Source organism: Pongo abelii, chromosome 14 (assembly GCF_028885655.2).
Source record: "Pongo abelii isolate AG06213 chromosome 14, NHGRI_mPonAbe1-v2.0_pri, whole genome shotgun sequence".
NCBI lineage: Eukaryota > Metazoa > Chordata > Mammalia > Primates > Hominidae > Pongo > Pongo abelii.
The window spans coordinates 37,886,650-37,909,716 of NC_071999.2; the positions used below are offsets into that span (position 1 = coordinate 37,886,650).

General features: G+C 40.5%; 1 long non-coding RNA gene across 1 annotated transcript in view; it reads left to right on the top strand.

The window, feature by feature from the left end:
• LOC129049479 (uncharacterized) overlaps positions 1-23,067 on the top strand; it is a 41,269-nt gene that overhangs the window by 13,165 nt on the left and 5,037 nt on the right. The window contains exons 3-4 of the long non-coding RNA XR_008512584.2: positions 7,060-7,280; positions 19,649-20,489. This is a non-coding gene — a long non-coding RNA (uncharacterized LOC129049479). The remainder of the gene's footprint in view (positions 1-7,059; positions 7,281-19,648; positions 20,490-23,067) is intronic.

Consider the following 23,067-nt stretch of genomic DNA (forward strand, 5'->3'; position numbering starts at 1 on the left):
AGATCAGCACCTCGGTGAGAGGGATAACTGCTTGGGGAGACAAGGTCTTTAAATTGGAATTTAGTTTAGAAACATTTCCTCTATATGCTGAAGTTATCTGCCCAGGGAAAGGAAGTCTTTTTTTAGAATGAGTGGACAGCTTTTTGCTTGGGGGTGTACATCTGTTTATTTTAAAACGTAGTAAAAGTTCACAATTTATAGCGCAGATGTTTAGGGGTGAGGAAAGTGGACACCAATGGAACAGAATCACATGAACACAAGGCTGATGGCAGGAGTGGCACAGCAACAGGACATGGGAGGAGACAAAGACTTAGCAAAAAAATCAGATGCATGCTGTCAGGCATGTGCTCGTTAGCTGTGCCAGGATGGAACAGACATCAGGGTGTGGAGAGAGTAATGCGTTAAGAAATCGAAACAGGGCTGTGTGGGACGTGAAGAAATAAATGAGCAGCAATTGATGACAGAGACAATAGTTGATATGGCCAATGGCCTCCTCTGGACGGATGAGTCTTTTGTGACCTCACATTTGATTCCTCCTTGTGAATGCGTGTGAGAGTGCTCTGTGAACAGCTTTTTACAGTCACTGGGAAGCAAAAGAGCTGCCAGGTCCCCTGGAGTGTTGCTGGTTGGGGTCTTACTCTATTTGTGGGCACTTTCAGCCCACAAACACTCATTTTGCCATTAAAATCTAGTTAAGGGAGTGCAGACACAGGTAAGAAGATAACTGCAAATATAAGGCAGGATGTGGTAGATACCAAATGAGAGGTCTAAGTGATGGATTTTGAGGGATTCCATGGTGGGAAAAGACCATTGTGGGCAATTCAGCTCAACACAGGACTCCAAAATAGGCTTCCATTTGCAGAGGGAAATTGCACAGAAAGATACCTTAGAAGACAGGTCTCATTGCAGATTAAAGCATGGATGAAGAGAGGAGAGACTAGAAATTGGGAGATGCCTGCAAAATGCCTGACAGAAGACGGAGAGGGCCTGTCTTCTAGTGGTGACTGTGGAGTTGCAAACGAGGAAACAGATGGAAGAGTCCACAGAACTTGGTGGCTGATGGCATATGGAGATCAGGAAAGAAGGAGGAATCAAAGATGGCTGCAAGCCTAGGAGACAGAGAGGGAAATGTGTTTCTTGGCAGGAATAGATGCTGGCTTTGAAAATAAAGCAATGAACTTGAGATGTGGCAAGTTCAAGATGACAGGAGGTATTCCATGAGGAATATCTGGCAGGCATTTGGTGGTGGGTTCTGGTGACACTTCAGAGCTGAGTGGTTAACTTGGGAGTCGTCAAACACAGCAGCCATTGTAACTGGAAATTGAGAGCTGATGTGTTCCCTGAGGCAGTTAGTGTGTAGAGAGACATGCCTAGGAAATTTTGAGGGGTGTGCCTACAGCAAGTCTCAAAACAAGGAATAAAGACAAAGAAGGCACACGAAAAGAGCAAGGCAGAGAATTGGAGTAGTATGTTACAAAAAACCAAGGCAGGAGAGTTTCAAGCAGGAATGGGTGGGCAATGTAGTGAATTGATACAAATAGATTCAAGAGAACCAGGACAAAATAGTTCTTAACTTTCTAGGTACAGCATTTACTCTATTGTTCATTTATGTTTTATTTTTAGAGCAGTTTTATGTTCACAGCAAAATTGAGAGGAAGGCGTAGAGATTTCTCATGTACCTGCACACCTGCCCCATACCTGCACAGCCTCCACGTTATCAACATCCCCCACCAGAGTGGTACATTCATCCCAACTCCTGAACCTACATTGGCACATCATCACCCAAAGTCCATAGTTTACATTTGGATCCACTCTTGTACATTTTATGGGTTTTTTTTTTTTTTTTTTTTGAGACAGGGTCTTTGTTGCCTAGGCTGGAGTGCAGTGGTACTATCGTAGGTCACTGTAACCTCAAACTCCTGGGTTGAAGAGCTCTTCCTCTCTCAGCCTCCTGAGAGTAGGTAGGACTGCAGGCGTGCACCACCATGCCTGGAAAATGTTTAAAAAATGTTTTGTAGAGATAGGGTCTTGCTGTGTTGCCCAGGCTGGCCTTGAACTCCTGGCATTAAGCAATCCTCCTGCTGAGGATAACAGGTGTAAGGCACTGTGCCCGCCCATTTTATGGTTTTTTGACAAATATATAATGACATATATTCACCACTATAGTATCATACACCGTAATTTTCCTGCCTTCCAGATCCTCTGTGCTTTATCTATTCATCTGCCACTCCCCGTTAATCCCTGGAAACCAACGTTTTTTTATTTTTTATTTTTTTACTGTATCCATAGTTTTGCCTTTCCCAGAATGTCCTATAGTTGGAATATGTAGCCTTTTCAGACTGGCTTCTTTCATTTAGTAATATGTATTATATTTAAGATTTCTCCATGTCTTTTCTTGGCTTGATAGTTCATTTCTTTTTAGTACTGAATAATATCCCATTGTCTGGATGGACCACAGCTTATGTATCCATTCACTGATTGAAAGACATGCTGGTCGCCTTCCAAGAAAATTATGAATAAAGCTGCTATAAATATCCATGTACAGGTTAAAATTTTCTTATTGTGGCAAAATGCACATAACATAAAATTTACCATTTTAACCATTTTTAAGTATACTGTTCAGTGGTATTAAGTATATTCTTGTCATACAGTGATCACTGCCATCAGTCTCCAGAACTCTTTTCATTTTGTAAAACTGAAACTCTGTACCTATTAAACAATAACTCCCCATTCCCTACTCCTTCCAGTCCCTGGAAACTACCATTCTTTCTGTCTCTGTGATTTTGACTACTCTGCATACCTCATATAAGGAATCATATAGTATTTGTTGTTTTCTGACTGGCTTATTTCCCTTAGCATAATGTCCTCAAGGTTTTTCATGTTGTAGCATGTATCAAAATTTCCTGCCTTTTAAAAGCTGGATAATATTTCATTGTGTGTATCCACCACTTTTTGTTTATCTATTAATTTGTGGATAGACACTTGTATTGCTTCCACATTTTAGCTATTGTGAATGTTGCTATGAACACGAGTGTGCACAAATATTTCTCCTCTTCCTCTTCCTCCTCTTCATCCTCTTCCTCCTCCTCCTCCTTCTCTTCCCCTTCCACTTCCCCTTCCCCTTCCCCGTCTCCTTCTCCTTCTCCTTCTCCTTCTCTTCCCCTTCCACTTCCCCTTCCCCTTCCCCTTCCCCGTCTCCTTCTCCTTCTCCTTCTCCTTCTTCTTCTTCTTCTTCTAGCATGGCTTGTTCCTTGACAAGAGACTCTGCTTTCAATCCTTTGGGTGTATTTACCCACAAGTGAAATTGCCGGATCACATGGTATTCCATGAGCAGGTTTTTGTGTGGACATAAGTTTTGAACTCATTTGGAAAAATACCACTGAGCACAATTGCTTGATCATGTGTTGAGTATATTTTGCAGTAAGCAACTGCCTAACTGTGTTCTGAAGTGGCTGTACCATTTTGCAGTGCCACCAACAATGAATGAAAGTTGTTGTCGTCCCACGTCCTCACCAGCATTTGTTGTCAGTGGTTTTGATTTTCACCATTTTAACAGTTGTGTAGTGTATCTTGTTGTTTTAATTTGCAATTCCCTAATGGCATAAGATGTTGAGCATCTTTTCATATGCTTATTTGCCATCTGTACAGCTTTGGTGAAGTGTCTGTTCAGATCTTTTGTCCATTTTTAAATTAGATTGTTTTCTTATTGTCAGAATTTTAAGAGTTCTTATATTTTGGATAATGGTTCTTTATCATATATACCTTTTGCAAATATTTTCTCTTATTCTATCACTTGTCTTCTCATTCTTTACAGTGTCTTTCACAGGACAGAAGATTTTAATTTTAATGAAGTCCAGATCATTTATTATTTCTTTCGTAGAACATACCTTTGGTGTTGTATCTGAAGAGTTTTTGCCATATTCGAAGCCATCTAAATTTTCTCCTATGTTACCTTCAGAAGTTTTATAGTTTAAAATTTTACGTTTATGTCTGTGGTCCATTTTGAGTTAATTATTGTGAAGAGTGTAAGGTGTGTGTCTAGATTTATTTTTTGCATGTGGATGTCCAGTCATTCCAGTACCATTACTTGAAAATACTATGTTTACTCCATTGCATGGCCTTTACTCCTTTGTCAAAGATCAGTTAACCCTCTTTGTGTAGGTAAAATTCTGGGATCTCTATTCTTTTCAATTAATATATTTGTCTATTATTTTGCCAACACCACACTGTCTTGATTACTTTACAGAAAGTACTAAAGTCAGGTAGTGTCAGTCCTCTGAATTTGTTCTACTCTTTAATTTTTTTTTTTTTTTTTTTTTTGAGACGGAGTCTCGCTCGGTTGCCCAGGCTGGAGTGCAGTGGTGTGATCTCGGCTCACTGCAAGCTCCGCCTCCCAGGTTCACGCCATTCTCCTGCCTCAGCCTCCCACGTAGCTGGGACTACAGGCTCCCACCACCATGCCCGGCTAATTTTTTTGTATTTTTAGTAGAGACGGGGTTTCACCGTGTTAGTCAGGATGGTCTCGATCTCCTGATCTCGTGATCTGCCCGCCTCAGCCTCCCAAAGTCCTGGGATTACAGGCGTGAGCCACTGTGCCCGGCCTGTTCTACTCTTTTAATATTGTATTGGCTATTCTGGGTCTTTTTCTTTTCCATATGAACTTTAGAATTAATTCGTCAATATCCACAAAATAACTTGCTGGGATATTGATTGGTATTACATTGAATCTATAGATCAAATTGGGAAAAAACTGACATCTTGACTATATGGTGCCTTCTTATCCATCAATATGGAATATTTCTCCATTTATTTAGTTGTTGTTTGATTTCTTTCATTAGCATTTTGTAAGTTTTCTCATATAGATCTTGAACATATTTAGATTTATACCTATTTTAGTATATATTTTATTTTTGTGGGTGCTAATGTAAATGGTATTGCACTTTAACTATCAAATTCTACTATTTTATTGTATTTTAATTTCAATTTCCACTTTGTAGGAAAGCAATTGACTTGTATAATAACCTTGTATCTTGCAACCTTGCTATAAGTGCTTATTATTTAAAATTATTTCAAATTTTCTACATAATCATGTCATCTGTGAACAAAGATAGTTTTATTTCTTCCTTTACAAGGAGTATACCTTTTATTTGCTTAACATGGTGTTGAAAAGGAATGATAAGAAGAGACATTCTTGCCTTGCTTCTGATTTTAGAACTAGTTTCTCGTAATTGAGTATGAGGTTGGCTGCAGGTTTTTTTGTAAATGCCCTTAATCAGGTTGAGAGAGTTCCCCCCTATTCCTAGTTTGCTTAGAGTTTTAATCATGAGTGGATATTGGATTTTTTCAAATGCTTTTTCTGCATCTATTGATATAAAGTATGAAATATGTATGTGTATGTATTTATTAGTATAACAATATATTACTGATGTAACAACCATATGATTCGTCTTCTTTAGCTTGCTGATTTGGTGGATTACATTAATTTTCAAATATTGAACCAGCCTTGCATACTTGGAATAAATCCCATTTGGTCATGCTGTATAGTTTTTTTAATGCATTGTTGGAATTCAATTTGCCAGTAATTTGTTGAGGATTTCTGCATCTATGTTCATGAGAGATATTAGTCTGTAGTTTTCTTTCCTTATAATGTCTTTGTCTAGTTTTAGTATTGGGGTAATTCTGGCCTCACAGAATGAGTTAGGAAGCACTGCTTGTGCTTTTGTATTCTGAAAGACATTGCAGAGACCTGATATACTTTTTTCCTTAAATGTTTGGTAGAATTCATCAGTGAGCCTATCTGGGCCTGGAGCTGCCTATTTTAGAAGATTATTAATTGTTGATTCAATTTCTTTAGTAGGTGTTGGCTTATCCAGATTGTCTATTTCTTCTTGTGTAATTTTTGACAAATTGTCTTTCAGGAATTGGTTCATTTTATCTAGGTTACCAAATTTGTGAGTATAGAGCTGTTCATAATATTCATTTTCTATCCTTTTAATGTCCATGGAGTCTGTAATGATGTCTTCTATTTCATTTCTGATGTTAGTAATTTGTATCCTCTCTCTCTTTTTTTTAAATTAGTCTGGCCAAAGGCTTATCCATTTTACTGATCTTTTCAAAGAATCGGCTTTTGGTTTTGTTGATTTTCTCTATTGATTTCCTGTTTTCAATTTCAGTGCTTTCTGCTTTAATTTTATCATTATTTTTCTTTGTGCTTGCTTTAGATTTAATTTGCTCTTCTTTTTCTTGTTTCTTATGGTGGCAGCTTATATTATTGATGTCAGATATTTCTTCTTTTTTAATGTATGTGTTCAATGCTATAAATTTCCTACTAGGCACTACTTTTACTGTATCCCATACATTTTGAAAAGTTGCATTTTTATTTTAATTTAGTTCAAATATTTTAGGCTGGGCATGGTGACTCATGCCTGTAATCCCAGCACTTTGGGAGGCCGGGGTGGGCGGATCACTTAAGGCCAGGAGTTCGAGACCAGCCTGGCCAACATGGTGAAACCCCATATCTACTAAAAACACAAAAAATTAGCAGGCTGTGGTGGCATGCACCTGTAGTACCAGCTACTTGGGAGGCTGAGGCACAAGAATCACTTGAACCCAGGAGGTGGAGGTGGCAGTGAGCAGAGATCACACCACTGTGCTCCAGCCTGGGCAACAGAGTGAGACTATGTCCAAAAATATAAATAAATAAATAAATAAACAAACTATTTTAAAGCTAATCTTGAGATTTCTTCTTCAATTCATGTGTTTTTAAGAAGTGTGTTATTCACTGTCCAAGTATTTTGAGATTTTCTGACTTTCTCTTATTGATTTCTAGTTTGATTGTCATTGTGGCCTGAGAACAGACATCATATCATTTCTAATTTTTAAATTTGTTAAGGTGTTTTTTATGGCCTAGAATGTGGTCTACATGAAAATTTGTCGTTTAGTGTAACACTTTCACACATTATCTTAGCTAGATCTTCTGGATAACTTGCTTTAGCTTCTACATCAGCACTTGCTGATCCACTTTCCACTTTTCTCCATGCTTTTTTTTTTTTTTTTCAGAAAAGTTTCTTGAAGGAAGTGAAAAGTGCTACTCCATTGAACACACCCAACACCTGTATTGCTGATATGGAGAAAGTTTGAGTGGTCTGCATAGAGGATGAAACCAGCCACAACATTCCCTTAAGCCAAGACCTAATCCGGAGCAAGGTCCCAACTCTTCAATTCTATGAAGGCTGAAAGAGGTGGGGAAGCTGCAGAAGAAAAGTTGGAAGCTAGCAGAGGTTGGTTCATGAGGCTTAAGGAAAGAAGCCATCTCCATAACATAAAAGTGCAAGGTTGGCCAGGTGTGGTGGGTCGTGCCTGTAATCCCAGCTACTCGGGGGTCTGAGGTGGGAGGATCACTTGAGCCAGCAGTTTGAGACCAGCCTAAGAAACATAATGAGACCCTATCTCTAAAAGTTTTTTTTTAGTTAGCCAGGAATGTTGGTGCATACCTGTAGTCCCAGCTACTCAGGAGGGTAAAGCAGGAGGATAGCTTTGAGCCTAGGGGTTCGAGGTGATGAACAGGTAGAAATCAGTAAGTTCCGGAAGAAGATTGCAGATCCCCCGCCCATTTGTCTGGATGGTGTTCCCTGCCATAAACTCTGGGCAGAAGACACAAAAGAAAGAAACAAACAGTGGAAGGAAGATAAAGCAAAGGTCTTAAGAAATGCTGACAGCAAAAAATGGTGTCTTACCAGATGGCCTGTTCACAGTGAGCTAGGACTAATAAGAGAAGCATTTTTTTAAACCAACATTTTTTTCTTTATTGTAACGAAATCGGTTACATGGGAACATTGAGAGGTTATTTCTCTGTATAGGAAACTTTGGATAATATCTACCAGTGCTCAAAGTCAGGCATTACACTTTTAAAATTTAGGTATGTAAGTATTATTCTATATGTTGCTGTGAAAGGACAAAATTATAACAAATTTAGAGATTTCAATTGGCTTCACTGCAATTCTACAATCAGGCAATACTTCATCCCATAAAATAGAATGAGTTCTGATGAGCTGAGCAGAGATTGGCTTTATTGACAGAGGAGAGCTGAAGGAAGCAGAAGCAAAGAACAAAGAATAAAAGAATATATTAGTCCTTTCAAAGTTATTTATCTTGGAAGGTGGGGACAGAGAGACAGAAGAATAGAAAAGTAGCTGATTAGTTAACATTAGGCTACTTCAGACTACCTTTTTTGTATAAGGATCAAAGCAGAGAAACTTCATAATCATGCTGATTGAAGCTGTAAACTGGCCTGTTTAGGATATTCTCTCTGTCTCTCTCTTTCTCTTGCTCTCACTCTCACTTTCTCAGAAGGTCAGGAAGGTCAGTTAACAGCTTAGTTTGGGTTTGTTGACATGGAACTTTAGCTGAGGTGACTCCATTTTGATGGAGTCTGGTCTACTGGGGCCTAGTACAGGAGTTTAGCCGAAACAGTGGCCTCCTTCAATTTTTATTTAGCATTGCACATATAGATAATGCAGACTCTTTCGCATATTCTGATGCATGGACAGCAATTTAAGCTTTAGGTTTATGTAATAATTGTGATATTTGATGGAAATAGAGGAATGGTATCACATGTTGCAGTTTTTCTCAAATGGGAGTCAGAGTCCTCCAGGAAAGGGGTCAGAGACTGTCCTTCTGAGCAGGGCAAATCTTCATGCACAGCTCCCCGCAAGAGCCCTCCCAGTGCATTCTCAGTGTCTGAGCCTTCTTCCCATGGTCTCAGGCAACCGCCACTTGCCCTTCCTGATAGCCGGTCTGTAGCCATCTTTCCAGAGAGCGTTGGGGGAGGCATAATGGTGGTGAGAAAGGCATGTCAGCATTGTACGCCAGCTGGCAGACGAGGCGGACTCTCTGTGGCTACCATGAGCCTCTCGAGGGGAAATTAAGTGGCCACAGCAGGGAGAAGGGTTTGGTCACATACTCCCACTTTGTCAACTACCACGAGGTTTGTTAACTGCCATAAGACTTTCTTCCTACTGTTAGGCAGAAACTCTTTTTTTTTTTTTTTTTGAGATGGAATCTGGCTCTGTCGCCCAGGCTGGAGTGCGGTGGTGTGATCTCAGCTCACTGCAATCTCTGCCTTCTGGATTCAAGCGATTCTCCTGCCTCAGCCTCCCCAGTAGCTGGGGTTACAGGTGCATCACCATGCCCTGCTAATTTTTTGTATTTTGGGGGTTTCACCATGTTGGCCAGGCTGATCTTGAACTCCTGGCCTCAAGTGATCTGTCCACCTCAGCCTCCGAAAGTGCTAGGATTACAGGCATGAGCCACTGCGCCTGGCCCCTACAGTTAGGCAGAAACCCCTTCTAGGAAAACATTGCCTAACTGACACCCCTATCTTAGGGGTCCTGCCAGCAGCACCGATTGGGCAGGAGAATGCTCTTACAAACATTCTTTCCTGATAAACAGCTATAGACCGTAAGCTGGTTCCAGCCAGCTTACAGACTGCACACAAAGGGTCTCTGCATGCTGTAGTTCACCTTCTGACATAAATGAGCAGAATTCCTCCTCATTTTAATGTTAAAAGCCTGCCCCAAAGTGAACATGAAATATATGATACATATATGTTAACTCACTTTGCATGCTTTACTTTCTCCATAAATATTCATAGGCATTTCCCAAACCTGATAAATATGCATGTAAGACAGACCCTGGAAGGCTTAAATGCCACTGTTTTCTTCTCTTTGGAGACGCGTTTTTTATTTCCCTGGAAGCTACATTTCCCCAATCTGCAGGTTGTTATTCAGAAAGTACATTTTTCTCCTTTTTCCTTCCTCCATTGATCTCATGGTCATTTGTTAACAGGTAGATGTAGTGGCTAGGAGTGTGAGCTCCTGTTCTCCTAGTTAAAATGAACCATTCTCTCTTTGTTCTTTTCTTGTGTTTTGGGATCTTGATTACACTACTTATGGTCTCTATTTCCCTATCTCCTTAGGTGGTGAGGTTTAGGAGCGCAAAGTTCTGTCTAATTGGCCTTCCCATCTCCTACAGGCTCAGCACATGCCTATTATAGATTGGATGCTCCACGAGCATTTGATGGAATTGAAATGAAATGAAATAATTATGCTAAAAAGAAATGGGTGTTCAATATGTGAAGCAGCACTGAATAATGGTTAAGAACTTAGGCTTTCCAGTAAGACCAGTGCAGTCTCCAGAATTTCCACACTGGATGGGTTTAGGAGGGGCTGTCTATGTGGGAGGGAGAACAAAGGCATTTATCTTAAAGCTTCATTTGCATAGAAATCCTTTGTTTTGACTAAATCAAACAGCCTCCTGAAAGTAATTCTTAACACTACCTTTGCTACAGATGGCTAAGGATTAAAATAACTTCTCCAACTTAAGTTTCCACATATGCAAAATAGATAATAATAAAGTAACAATTCTGACCCCAATAGGGTGTTGAGAGGATCACTGGGATAGTGTGTGTTAAGTATTCTTTGGCCTGCCACACTAAGTATTCAATAAAAAACTATTGTTATTATTACTATGATATTTTAAGTTGGTTATAGTCATAACATGTTAGAGTGTTAGAAGGGAGCTCAGAAACAGCAAAAATACTGAGCCCACTTGGAGTCCACAGACCTAAGTGGGAATCCTGTCTCCACCCTTTCCTAGCAGGGTGACCCTGGGTACATTGCTCATCCAATAAGACCTTGGTATGTGAGAACCACTTGGACTTGCTAAAATCACATTCCAGGGCCCCACCCTAGATATTCTGATTGAGTTGTTTTATGGTGAGGCCCAGAGAACTGCATTTTACAAGTTTTCCTGGTGATTCGGATTCATGAACTCTACGAACCGTAGTTTGTGAAATGTTGACTTAATCTCCTGAAGTCTCAGAGGTTTTTTTTTTTTTTCTCTCCCATAAAATGGAGCAGCGATACCTGCTTCATGGTTTTGGATGGAAAATATCTGGCCTCAAATCTGGCTTATTGCAGAGAATCTGGCTTCCTGTGCTTAGAAGCTTGGGCTATCTTCCTTCTAGATATGGTCTCTTTAACTATTTCATCCAACCATGTGCAGCCAGTGTCACAGAAGAGACCAAAGTCTGTGTTAGAAGTTGATGGAATTCAGGTAGCAAATCAAAGACCACCAAACATTAAAGAGTAAAAAGTGTCTGCGAAACACATCAGATGTATTTTGCAGAATATACCTCTGTAATAGAATGGGTTCCCCCTTCCCCCTGCAAATCAGCCATGTATGGAAATAAAAAAATTCCACTCTGATGAGCACATTTCCCTGCTTTCAAATGCCAGAAACCATGTGAACAGTGAGCAAGGAAGGCCCGCACCATCACCATCAGCAGACAACAGTTTCATAACGAATTCTACAAATTTGACTTCTTGCTTGCCTCTAATTCTTTAATGGAATACTAGGAGAAAATTAACAGAGTCTGATGACCTCAGAGGACTTTTGAGGGGAAAGCTAAGTCCATGCTGGACTGAGTCAGCTACACAGAAAATGAAACTTCAGTTTGCCCACAGCCTGCCGCTTTTAAGGTTCTTGTTTTGCTACGCGTGTGCTTGATCCACCCATCCCTCTTAGCTGATGTTTGCTGCTGCTGTTGCTGCAGAATGGGAACTTTGAAGCCCTGCTTCCTATAATAAGCTAGATGAGCTCATTTGTTAATGTTTTTCCTTCCTGTTACACTTTTCAGTATGTTAGGCTGCTATTTAACATTGAATTGTCACAATCTGTGGCATTATATAATGATATAATTTCTTTGCTGTATAATTGGTAAAGAACTTTGTGATGATTCTGATGGGAGGGAGATAAAAACTATCAAGAAACATAAGGCTGTGAGTATATAAATGCAAAAATAGCCAATTCCATCAACTCTCCCCAGAATGAGTTGGGCAAAAAACATTGTTTCCTTTTTGGCTTTTTTTCTTCTGTGCAAGGAAAATATTTTAAACTGAATTTTTTCCCTTTTCATCCATTGTTTGTGGATACAGGATATAGAGCAGCAGGGGAGAAGACAAAAAATCTGCTGAAAGCTGGTTCTGTTTAACAGATTAGATTCAAATTTGTTTTTAAGAAGAACGGATTTGTGATGTTTTATTCAGGCACAGCAAAGGCAATATAATCAGAGTTGAAATCTGCCTTAAAGAAAGAATTTTTGTAATTATAAACTCCCAAATAAAGATTTGAAACAGAATCTGATTTGCCTATCTATGGGTAGCTTTTCTTAGTTTTAATTTATCCATACACTCACTCATTCATTCAACAAACACTGGCTGCTGCCCTCTGTGCGAGACACTAGGAAAAGAGAGGTAAAATAATTTGTGCCCTCCGAAAGGAGTGCTCCGATACTCCTCTTAGTAGCTCCCGTGGAATCGCCAGTGTACCCTATCACAGCATGTTTTCTATTTGATTGAAACTACTTATTCAACAAACATTTGTTTAATACATTTTTTAATTTCAGTAGCTTTAGGGGCACAAGTGGTTTTTAATTACGTGGATGAATTGTATAGTAGTGAAGTCTGAAAGTTTAGTGTACCCATCATAGGAGTAGTGTATATTGTACCCAATATGTAGCTTTTTATCCTTCCCCGCTCTGAGTCTCCAATGTCTACTATACTAACCTGTATGCCTTTGCATACCCAGAGCTTGGCTCCCACTTATAAGTGAGAACATACAGTGTTCCAACAATTATTTGTCAAGTATTTCCTCTGTGTGAAGCACAGGGCTACATGGTTCCCGCCTATCCCGTAGGGCTGTTGCGGGGATTAAGGAATAAGGATCAAAGTGCTTGACACCACACCTGGGCCTAGAAGGTATTTAACAGGTGTCTGATGAATGACTTCATGGCCAGTAGGAAACTGTTGCTAGGAAAAGATTGCTAGTGACCCTGTGATTGTGAACTTCAGTAGGATGAGGTGGTAGAGAAGGACCAAAGCTTCCAGCATCTTCTGGCAGCAGTAATTCTGCACCTTTCCTGCAGTCACACTTTTTGAACTTCTGGTCTACCTACTTTTGCTTAGGTTTCTCTTTTTGGCCTCAGCTACTTTGTGACTCCCCTCTTTCCTCCCTCCCTCCCTCCCTCCTTTCTCTTTCTTTCTATCATTTTCATTCTGCACACACTGTAATCATAAAACTTCAGCAATATTTTACTCCACCAAATGTGTTCAAGGTGATAGAAGGTTTGGCTGCTCAGGAGGACCCATCAGGAGTCCCAAATCATTGGCCTGTGTGAGTCAGGGCAGTGGGCCAGGCTCAGTCCCTACAGGTTGGGCCAACCTGAGGATGACAAGAATGGCGTCTTTATTATAACTTCAAGTTATAATAAAGGTACACACACATGCCTTGCTGTATATTTCTACACATAAATCTTATTCAAGGGAGGTTTTGATATTCCAAATTATGGAATAAAAAATGCTGATTCTTCTGATAGGAATTCCAGAATATAGAATGAGTGACTGGAATATGTGGAGCGAAAGAAATGAGGGATTATTGATTCTCGGAAGAAAAATACAACTTGGAGAATTCAGTTGTCATCTCCTCAGCACTCATTAGGATATTTTAATTATATAGGATCATGGATGAAGGAAATGATATATCTTCTACAACTTTATGAAAATTGTAAAAAGAGAAAGGGCCTTGTTTATCGCCTTTCAAAGAATTAATCCCTAAGCATATCTTTTGCCCTTGGCCTGAGGGCAGTGTCTCTCACAGGTCTGAGGACCATGTTGGCTTTTGCTCTCCATAAATCCTCATAGCCTCATCCAGTGCCCGGTGCCCAAAAAGTAACCAATATCCATTTTTGTTGTAAAGTAATCAGTTGTGTAGAAGTTGCTTTGAAATACTGCATTCTGTAGCTCAAATTCTCTAAACAGAATTCTTGACCAAATGATAAAATAAAAAGTCAAAGAACACATAGATAGCAAACCAGAACATGGCATTAAGGCATAACTTTCCAAATGGGATTTTAAACCATTAACATGAATGACAATAACATATTTTGGTTTTAGGTAATAATTGTTTGAGGAATTCAGAATTGACAGGGTGGCACTCCTAGGGGCTCAGTGCTGGCTGCTATTATGATGGTCTAGACCAAGCTCATCCAACCCATGGCCTGTGAGCTGCATGCAGCCCAGGATAGCTTCTAATGCAGCCCAAAACAAATTCATAACTGTCTTAAAACATTATTATTATTTTTTTTTTTTTTGAGACAGAGTCTCACTCTGTCACCTAAGCTGGAGTGCAGTGGCATGGTCTCGGCTCACTGCAACCTTCGCCTCCCAGGTTCAGGCCATTCTCCTGCCTCAGCCTCCCAAGTAGCTGGGATTACAGGCACACACCACCACGCCCAGCTAATTTTTGTATTTTTAGTAGAGATGGGGTTTTGCCCTGTTAGCCAGGCTGGTCTTGAACTCCTGACCTCAGGTGATCCACCTGCCTTGGCCTTCCAAAGTGCTGGGATTATAGGTATGAGCCACCACGCCCAGCCAGCATTATGAGATTTTCTTATGATTTCTTTTTAGCTCATCTGCTATCATTAGTGTTAGTGTATTTTATGTGGGGCCCAACAAAATTCTTCTTCCAGTGTGGCCCAGGGATGCTAAAAGATTCTACACATTCACTGTAATAAGTGGGTTCAGACTTTTGACTGGGAAATTGGAAAAAATAATTCATAAGGGAGCTATGAGAAAAACAAAATAAAACAAAACAAACCCTGACTTCAGCTTACTGGGAACAATTTTCTAGTCTTAGCATCAGCAAATTAAATTAACATACTCAAGCCATTTGAGTAATCCCTGGATATATGGAATCCAAATAGATGAACTCAGCAGCGTTAGTTTATGAACGAACTCGAATCACTATCTAGGTCTGATTAATTAGATGACAATCAATTTTAAATCAGATCAAATTATGTGTGAATGAAAAAGAAGTTGATTGAATAGCTAACCTAAAGGCATAGTCACATTCTAGGGATCAGAAATAAATTTAATTAAGCCTAAAAGAAATCAGGATATGAAAAAGTTTTGTTTTGATTTTTTTTTTTTTTTGGGCCAGAGTCTCACTCTATTGCCCAGGCTGGAGTGCAGTGGCACGATCTTGGCTCACTGCAACCTCCACTTCCCGGGTTCAAGCAATTCTCCTGCCTCAGCCTCCCGAGTAGCTGGGATTACAGGCACCCGCCACCACGCCCAGCTAATTTTTCTATTTTTAGTAGAGATAGGGTTTCATCATGTTGGCCAGGCTGGTCTTGAACTCCTGATCTCAGGTGAAATGGAAAATAAAAATCTCAGTCAGTGATTTATTGGATTCCATCCATAAACTGTTGATAAAAGCTAACATGCATTTTGTCTGACTTGGGTTTTCTTTTCCATCCACTACATAACATTTTTCATAATATCATGCTATTAATAGAGGATTCCTAACCAGTAGTTTCTTGTGTTAAGGATCCTGCCTTCAGATAGCAGGAAAGTTTGTCTTGGGGAATTGATAAAGTGTATCTGTAAGTAGGAGGCTGAATTGGACATGACTGAAAGATGTGGTTCTCGAATTTGCTATGGCTAATTATGATAGTTTTTGGAACACAAGGACAATTATTTCTTGGCTTCTGGTGCTTGCATCGTTGTATAAACAGGCCACCTAGAGACCAGCCAAATCTTTTCTTTGTATCTATTGAAGCATGCATGCATGCACATGGCTATTGTCTCTGGTGCCAGTGGACCCAAACACAAGAATATTATTCCTGAATCTTGCCAAGATTTTTAATGGAACTACAGTACTTACAAAATAAGACTATATAAGGCAGCTGTGCTATTATGTTGTGTTAACTTTTAAAATTTTAGTGTCAATCTCTAGTGCTTTCCTTTGGGGCTAGTTACTGTTGAAATGTATAGTACTCATGGACAGAGGTAAATGTGTCCAGGGCATCTTTCTCTAGAGGGTACAACTCTGGACTGTCAAACCTGAGTCCAGAGTCTTGAGTGCAACAGTCATCAGGATTGACCTGTCCTCATCTCTTCCCCTAACCGTGCTGGGAGAGTCTCTGCTTGAGATTTCACGAGGACAACAATAGAATTCGTTGAGGATGATTAAAATCATGTTATGGATTAGAATGAGTACAATACAGTTATTTTACAGATAAGTCTAGTATGCCTATGTGAAACACAGTCCCTCAATGTGGGGCCCTTACGGAGCCCAGTTTCAAAATTTTTAGATTTTTAACTTTTGGGGTGTAATAGAGCTAGCAGCTTCTCTGTATGGGCAGGAATGGGGGTTCCGTTGGAGCATATCTTTTTTTTAATCCTGCTAAAGTAGACATAAAATAAAAGTTAGCATTTTAGCCATTTTTGAATGCACAATTTAGTGGCATTAAGTGCATTCATCATGTTGTGCCACCATCACCACGATCCATTTCCAGAACTTTTCATCATTCCAAACCAAAACTCTGTACTCATTAAATGCTAATGCCCCATTTCCTATCCTCTGCCCCCAGGCCCTGGTAACCACCATTCTATTTTCTGTCTCTATGAATTTGACTACTCTAGGTACTTCATTTAATAGAATTATATAATATTTACCCTTTTGCGTCTCATTTATTTCACATAGCATAATGTCCTCAAGGTTCATCCATATTGCAACGTGTGTCAAAATTCCCTTCTCTTTAAGGCAGGAATAATAATTGCATAGTGAGTATATGCCGAATTCTGTGTATCCATTAATCCACTGATGGACACTTGGGTTGCTTCTGCCTCTTGGCTATTGTGAATATAATGCTGCTGGGAATGTGGGTGTACAAGTATCTCTTCGAGACCCTGCTTTCAATTCCTTTGTGTGTATACCTAGAAGTGGAATGGCTGGATCATAGATAATTCTATGTTTAATTTTTTTGAGGAAGTGCCATACTGTTTTCTACAGCGGCTGTGGCATTTTATATTTGGAGCATATCTTTTTTTTTTTTTTTTTTTTTTGAGACGGAGCTTCGCTCTGTCACCCAGGCTGGAGTGCAATGGCACAATCTCAGCACACTGCAACCTCCTTCTCCTGGGTTCAAGCGATTCTCCTGCCTCAGCCTCCCAAGTAGCTGGGATTGTAGGAGTGTGCCACCACACCCGGTTAATTTTTTGTATTTTTAGTAGAGATGGGGTTTCACCATGTTGACCAGGCTGGTCTCGAACTCCTGACCTCAAATGATCGGCCTGCCTCGGCCTCCCAAAGTGCTGGGATTATAGGCATGAGTGACTGCGCTTTTGTGATGTAACCTCTTTTTTGTTATAAAACTGAGGCAAGCAGGCCTTCTGCCCCGGGGAAAAGTCACTGGACATTTCATTGATCTCAGCAGTGCCGTTTTCTCTGGTTTCCAGTCCAGGGATCAATTGGCATGGGAAATTCAGGCCTTGTCAACGTGAAGGGGTCTATATCTCAGTCCCTTTCAAGTTGGTAACACATCAATGCATTGCTATTTGTGTTATCCATTGGTGTTTTCACGAACAGTTGCCCCACTGGAGAGAAGGGGGAACACTACGACACTGCCTGCCCTACCCCATGAAACTCCCTCTGTGGCCTTGGAGCCCCAGAGAGTAACTGTTAAATGTTCCTGCCTCTGTTCCTGTGGGTATAAAAGAGCTGGCATAATAAACATAAACATAATAAACATTTTCTTAATAGAAAATAGTATGTCAACATCAATTCCATTTCAGTGGAAGAAATGCTTTGCCACTTATGACAGCAATGCTTTGGCTATGGAAAATAACAGGACGCCTCACACTGTATTCGGAATCCTATTAAAACAAAGGATGCCACTGTGGAAAAAAACATTAGGGAAGAGATTTCTATTCATATGTAGATCTTCTTTTAAAATTGAGAACCATTTTCTCTCTCTTAAATGAAGTTTCCCATCACCCACCAACCCCTTGCACAGCCCCTAGAGTCCCATAATGTAGTTTTCTACATGAGTGATTAGTTTCTTTGTCTATGCAGATTTTGGGGAATTGTCATTTTCTGCCTAAGAAATAAAAGAAAATTTGACTCAGAAGATTAAAAACACATGCTTGCCTCTTTAATTACAAAGATTAAAAGCATTGGGCCTCATCCAAACAATAAACTTAGAGTATAAAATACATGTTTGTCTTGATGGTTAGTGAGCTTGAGAGAGCACATTTCACCTGCCCCAAACCTCACTGAATGGAGCCTTGCAGGGGCTGGGCACTGACACTCACACATGCCACATGCTCTGTGTTGTCTACTGCGTGTGCAAGGACAATGACGCTTAACTCCAGAGCCAGGGACTCATAAACGTCAAGAGGCACTTGGCTTGAGCTATTTAAGGGGTACAAATATAAAACAGTAAATCTATTTTTTTGATGTTTTATGTTTGGGTTTCCTTGTACTCAGATGAACAAGAAAACATGTCTTTTCCACAGGTCTTGGCAAATGAAATGATCAAGAAAGAAAATGTGTCCCCATGTGATCAAAAGCAGAGGAAACTGCTAGCTAAATTTAAGATGCTATGTAGCGTAACAACACTAAAAATAGTTCTTTATCAGTCCAATTACCCTGGATCATTGAGGATCTCTGTATAGTTATTGAATTATCTAGGTTCTGGAGATGGTTAATTTTATGTGTCGACTTAGAAGGTACTTTTGAATGAGATTATCATTTAATTCAGTGAACTTTAGGTCCAGCAGATTGCCCTCTATAGAGGGGGTGGGCCTCATTCAATCAGCTACAGTCCTGAATAGAACAATAAGACCTGCATCTCCCAGAGAGAGGGACTTCTCTAGCAGGCTGCCTTTGGACTTTATGTGCACCCCAGCTCTCCTGGGTCTCCAGTGCTGCTGCCCACACTACAGATGGTGGGCTTGTCAGCTTCCATAATTATGCGAGCCAATTCCTTATAATAAATTTCTCTCTCTGGCTTGCTGTGTGTGTGTGTTTGTGTGTGTGTGTGTGTGTTTCCATGTGTGTGTTTCCGTGTGTGTGTGTTTCTGTGAATGTGTGTGTTGTGTGTGCACGTATGTGTGTGTCTGTTTCTGTGTGTGTGTTGTGAGGTGTGTCTGTGTGTGTACGTATGTGTTTGTGTGTCTGTGTGTGTGTATCTGTGTGTTTCTGTGAGTGTGTGTTGTGTGTGTGCATATGTGTGTGTCTGTGTTTCTGCGTGTGTGTTGTGTCTGTGTGAGTTTCTGTGTGTGTGTGGTGTATGTGTCCGTGTGTTGTGTGTGTTTCTGTGTGTTGTGTGTGTGCGCGTATGCGTGTGTCTGTGTGTGTTTCTGTGTGTGTGTGTTGTGTGTGTATGTGTGTGTATTGTGTCTGTGTGTGTGTGATGTGTGTGTGGTGTGTGTGTGGTGTGTGTGCTGTGTGTGTTTCTGTGAGTGTGTGTTGTGTGTGCGTGTATGTGTGTGTCTGTGTGTGTGTGTGCTGTGTGTGTATGCGTGTATATACACACACATACACATCCTATTGGTTCTGTTTCTCTGGAGACTCGTGACTAATAGAGCTCCTTTCCTAGATTTACATTTCCTTTCTTCAGTGAATTCATGCATTTTGTAAGGTGAACTCAGATTAGTGTTTTGCTTTCTTTTTTCTTTAGTGGGAAATTAAGACAATTTATTCTATATAGCTATTAAAAAACAGATGTCATCTTCTATTTCAGTTGGGCTTCCAGCAAGAAGGGGAATTCTACTCAAAAGAGTTTAACTCAAAAGTGACTACTTACAGAAGTGTAGGCCGAATAAAGGGAATTAACCAGGCATAGTAAGATCCTCAAGGAACTACCATCAACAGGAAGCTGTTACCACCTGGAGGTCTGAAGCAGCGAGGAGAAAAAACCATTTGATCAGTGCCCAGGAGGGCTGGAGTCCTGGAGGGACCAGTCGGCAGGGGCTGTCACTGAAGAAGGAGGTAACCATAGTCAGAGTATGACTGAAACAAGGAGCAGTGGGAGAAACAGCCTGATCTTTTTCTCATCCCATGCTCTGACCTCCCATTGGCTGAACCCAACCAGATGTCATGGCCAAGAGCGGAGAGTTGCCGCACAGAGAGGACAGCCTCCTGGGCACACAGTAGGCCAGAAGGACCGGATCTGTGTTTGAAAACAGAATAGCTGGCACTCATGAGAGAAGCCCCAGATATTTTGCTAGGCACTAAGAATAGTCCCCCTTCACCTCCAGTGAACCTCCCCAGCTTTGAAGACTGTTTGGACACAGAGCCTGGATGACACTTGCTGCCCTGCCCACGTGGATTGACATGGCTTCCTCTCGCTCCACCCCCACCTCCAAGCAGCAGCAGATGAACAGCACCAGACTGGCCAGGACCTCCTAGGGCATCACAGCCCTGTGACTACTGGACATCTTTTTATCTGTCATTTGATTTCAAGGTGGTGACACATATAGCCATGTGGAAACTGAACAAAAACCTCTCTGAAGTGATTTTGAAGGATGAAAAAATTGATAAAAATCAGTCAACTTTTCGTCAAGTTTTTAGGAAGAATGCATGTAAGTAAGAATTCCAGTCTTCTAGTCAAACAATGAAGCTCACTTTGTTTGTCAGAAGAGTCTCCCACAGTTGCCGTCTAGTGCTTTTAAAATGATTTGTATCACGGTGGCCCACTAGGTCTACAACTAGATGACCTGGAAAACCAATTTTGCAAGAACAGAACAGATAAAAGGGGCAAGAAGAAGAAAAGATAGTGAAGCCACGGGGTGAGGGGACTGAGGGGCCTTGGCCCTTATTTAAGGAGGCGCTCACTTTCAGGGTTGTGCAAGTGTAGAGTTGGCACTGAGAGTCAGTGCCTCCTTAAATTTTGCACCCTAGGTGTGGATACCTCCCCTGCCTCTCCCTGGTCCTGCCCCTGCTGATTTGTCCTCTTCTAAAGAAAGCATCACCCAGCACTGTGCACCAGCGCATCCTTTCTCAATCCTGGAAGGTTGCCCTTTTAGAGAGGCTTCGATGTGATTTCACTCACTGATGTAAAATAAACTCTTATAAACAAAGAAATGAATTTTCTAGAACAGTCATGGAAGATGAGATGGGATAGACAGGCATCCAGCCTGTTGGCAGAGCATGGGGGAAGAGCTAGAAAAGGCATTCAAAAGTTGAGTCTGATCCTGAGGCACCAAGCATTTAACTGCGAACAAAGCAAGCAGCCAGGGTGAGCAAATGCAAAGGAGTGAAATCCTGATATTTTAGAAAGAAGCCCTACTATTAGAAATGCTTCCATTCGTGCATTCCTTTGGATGAAAGCATCTTATTTTTTTAAAAAAACACTCCTTAAGTTGCAGAAGAGTGGGTGGTACAGTTAAATTGTTAACTTTATCTGATGAGTTAGTTGTTGAGGTCATTTCCTGTAAAAGAGGAGGTGGGAACTGATGAAGCTACACTTCATAGTCTTCACAATATTTTTTCCCTAAGTCAAGCACTGAATTCCAGTGGCCCCAACGAAGAGCTTGTGGATTGAGAGTGAGACTCGATTGCCTAGCTCATTGCTCAACATAGGATTCCATTTGTAGAGTAGAGACAGGCTGAAGAAACCATAAAGGAATATTTAGATTAAACAAGGCTGAATGTATCTATTCAGTCTCATGGTTATTCCCAGTCACACAGTACAAATAACATACTGTAAAGACGTTTGCAAAGACACTTCTAAGACAGTTGCTAAATGTTAGTTTTCTGACTTCAGTTTGACTTTGATCCATTCTTACAGATTTTCAGGTAGTTTGTCTTGCACACGTGATGGCTAGACGGATTGCTCCTTCACTTACACAGAAATACGTGGTCCTCACAGTTTGGCAACAGATGGCTGAAGTTGACAAAACCACTAAGAAAACATAATCAATGTGTTAAAACAAAGTTCACTGCTAACGTTGAACCCTTTCTTTCATGTTTTGATTTATAAGGTAACAGTGCTCTAACCTGGAAAAAGAAAACACTAAAAATCATTTAAAAAGCACTAATGCCCCATTTAGCTGTTCAGAGCAGTTTCTTTTTTTTTGGATTAAAAGGAGGTGAGTCATGCCTACTTCTAAGGAAATGGTTACATGTGCAACCTTGAGGGAAAAAAATCGTCAATGTGAATGGCATCATACTGCATCACTGTGAAGAAAATAGAACTGTTTTAATAATATCTTGTGGTTAAAAATTTGTTAGACAAAATGGTATTAATGACGTGGAAAAGAATTGAGAAGTAACTATTATTTACATGAAAGCTATTTAGCTACTTATGCTAGCAAATCTCTCAACTTCCATATGACATTCTCCAAATGTAAACGGAAAATTTACATTTGGATGTCTGCTGACATTATGTGTGTGTGTGTGTGTGTGTGTCTGTGTCTGTGTATATAAGGAAGCAGCATGGAGAAGAAAACAGTTCTGGGTAAATGAAATGATTAATAAAAATTATATATATATCAGATATCCCTCTCCTGCTGAATTACAATATCTCAAGAATTATAGAAATAGGAAATCTAGGTAGAAAATCTAGGTACAAAATAATTTCCTGACGTTGACATCACAACCGATTCATTTGCTTATTTACATTTAATTAATAGAAGTAAGTCTTTGAAAAACATTTTTTTAAAAAGCTCTTTGTTCTGTGCGCACATCCATTTGAGCCTGCAATGGGATGGTCAGAAGGCCCCGGGTGAGATGACCCTGCTGCGGTTCACAGAAGCACACACGCATGTCTGTCATCGTCTCTGTTCGACACCTTCCCCGACTCCTCTATGATTGCAAATGTTTCTATCATGATAGAGAAGGTGCAGAGCAGGGCATGCTACGACCTCGGAGTCCTGACCGGGAGGCACGGGGCAGCGCTAGCAATGCCTGGGGAAGAGCTTCCTCTAGGTACCTCAGGCCTCTGTGGCAGGCTGTGTTTCCAGAAATTGAATTGTGACAGTATTTACCTGGGGATTCCAAAGGAGGAAAGGATCACATCACCTGTGAGCTTCCTTAACATGAAAGTGACTCTCACCATCCAGAGTGAGGTAATAGAAGGCCACCATAAAGTGACACAGAAGTGTGACAATGAAAGAGAGGAAAGCAATGAAAATAATTCCAGAGAAACTGAAATTCTTC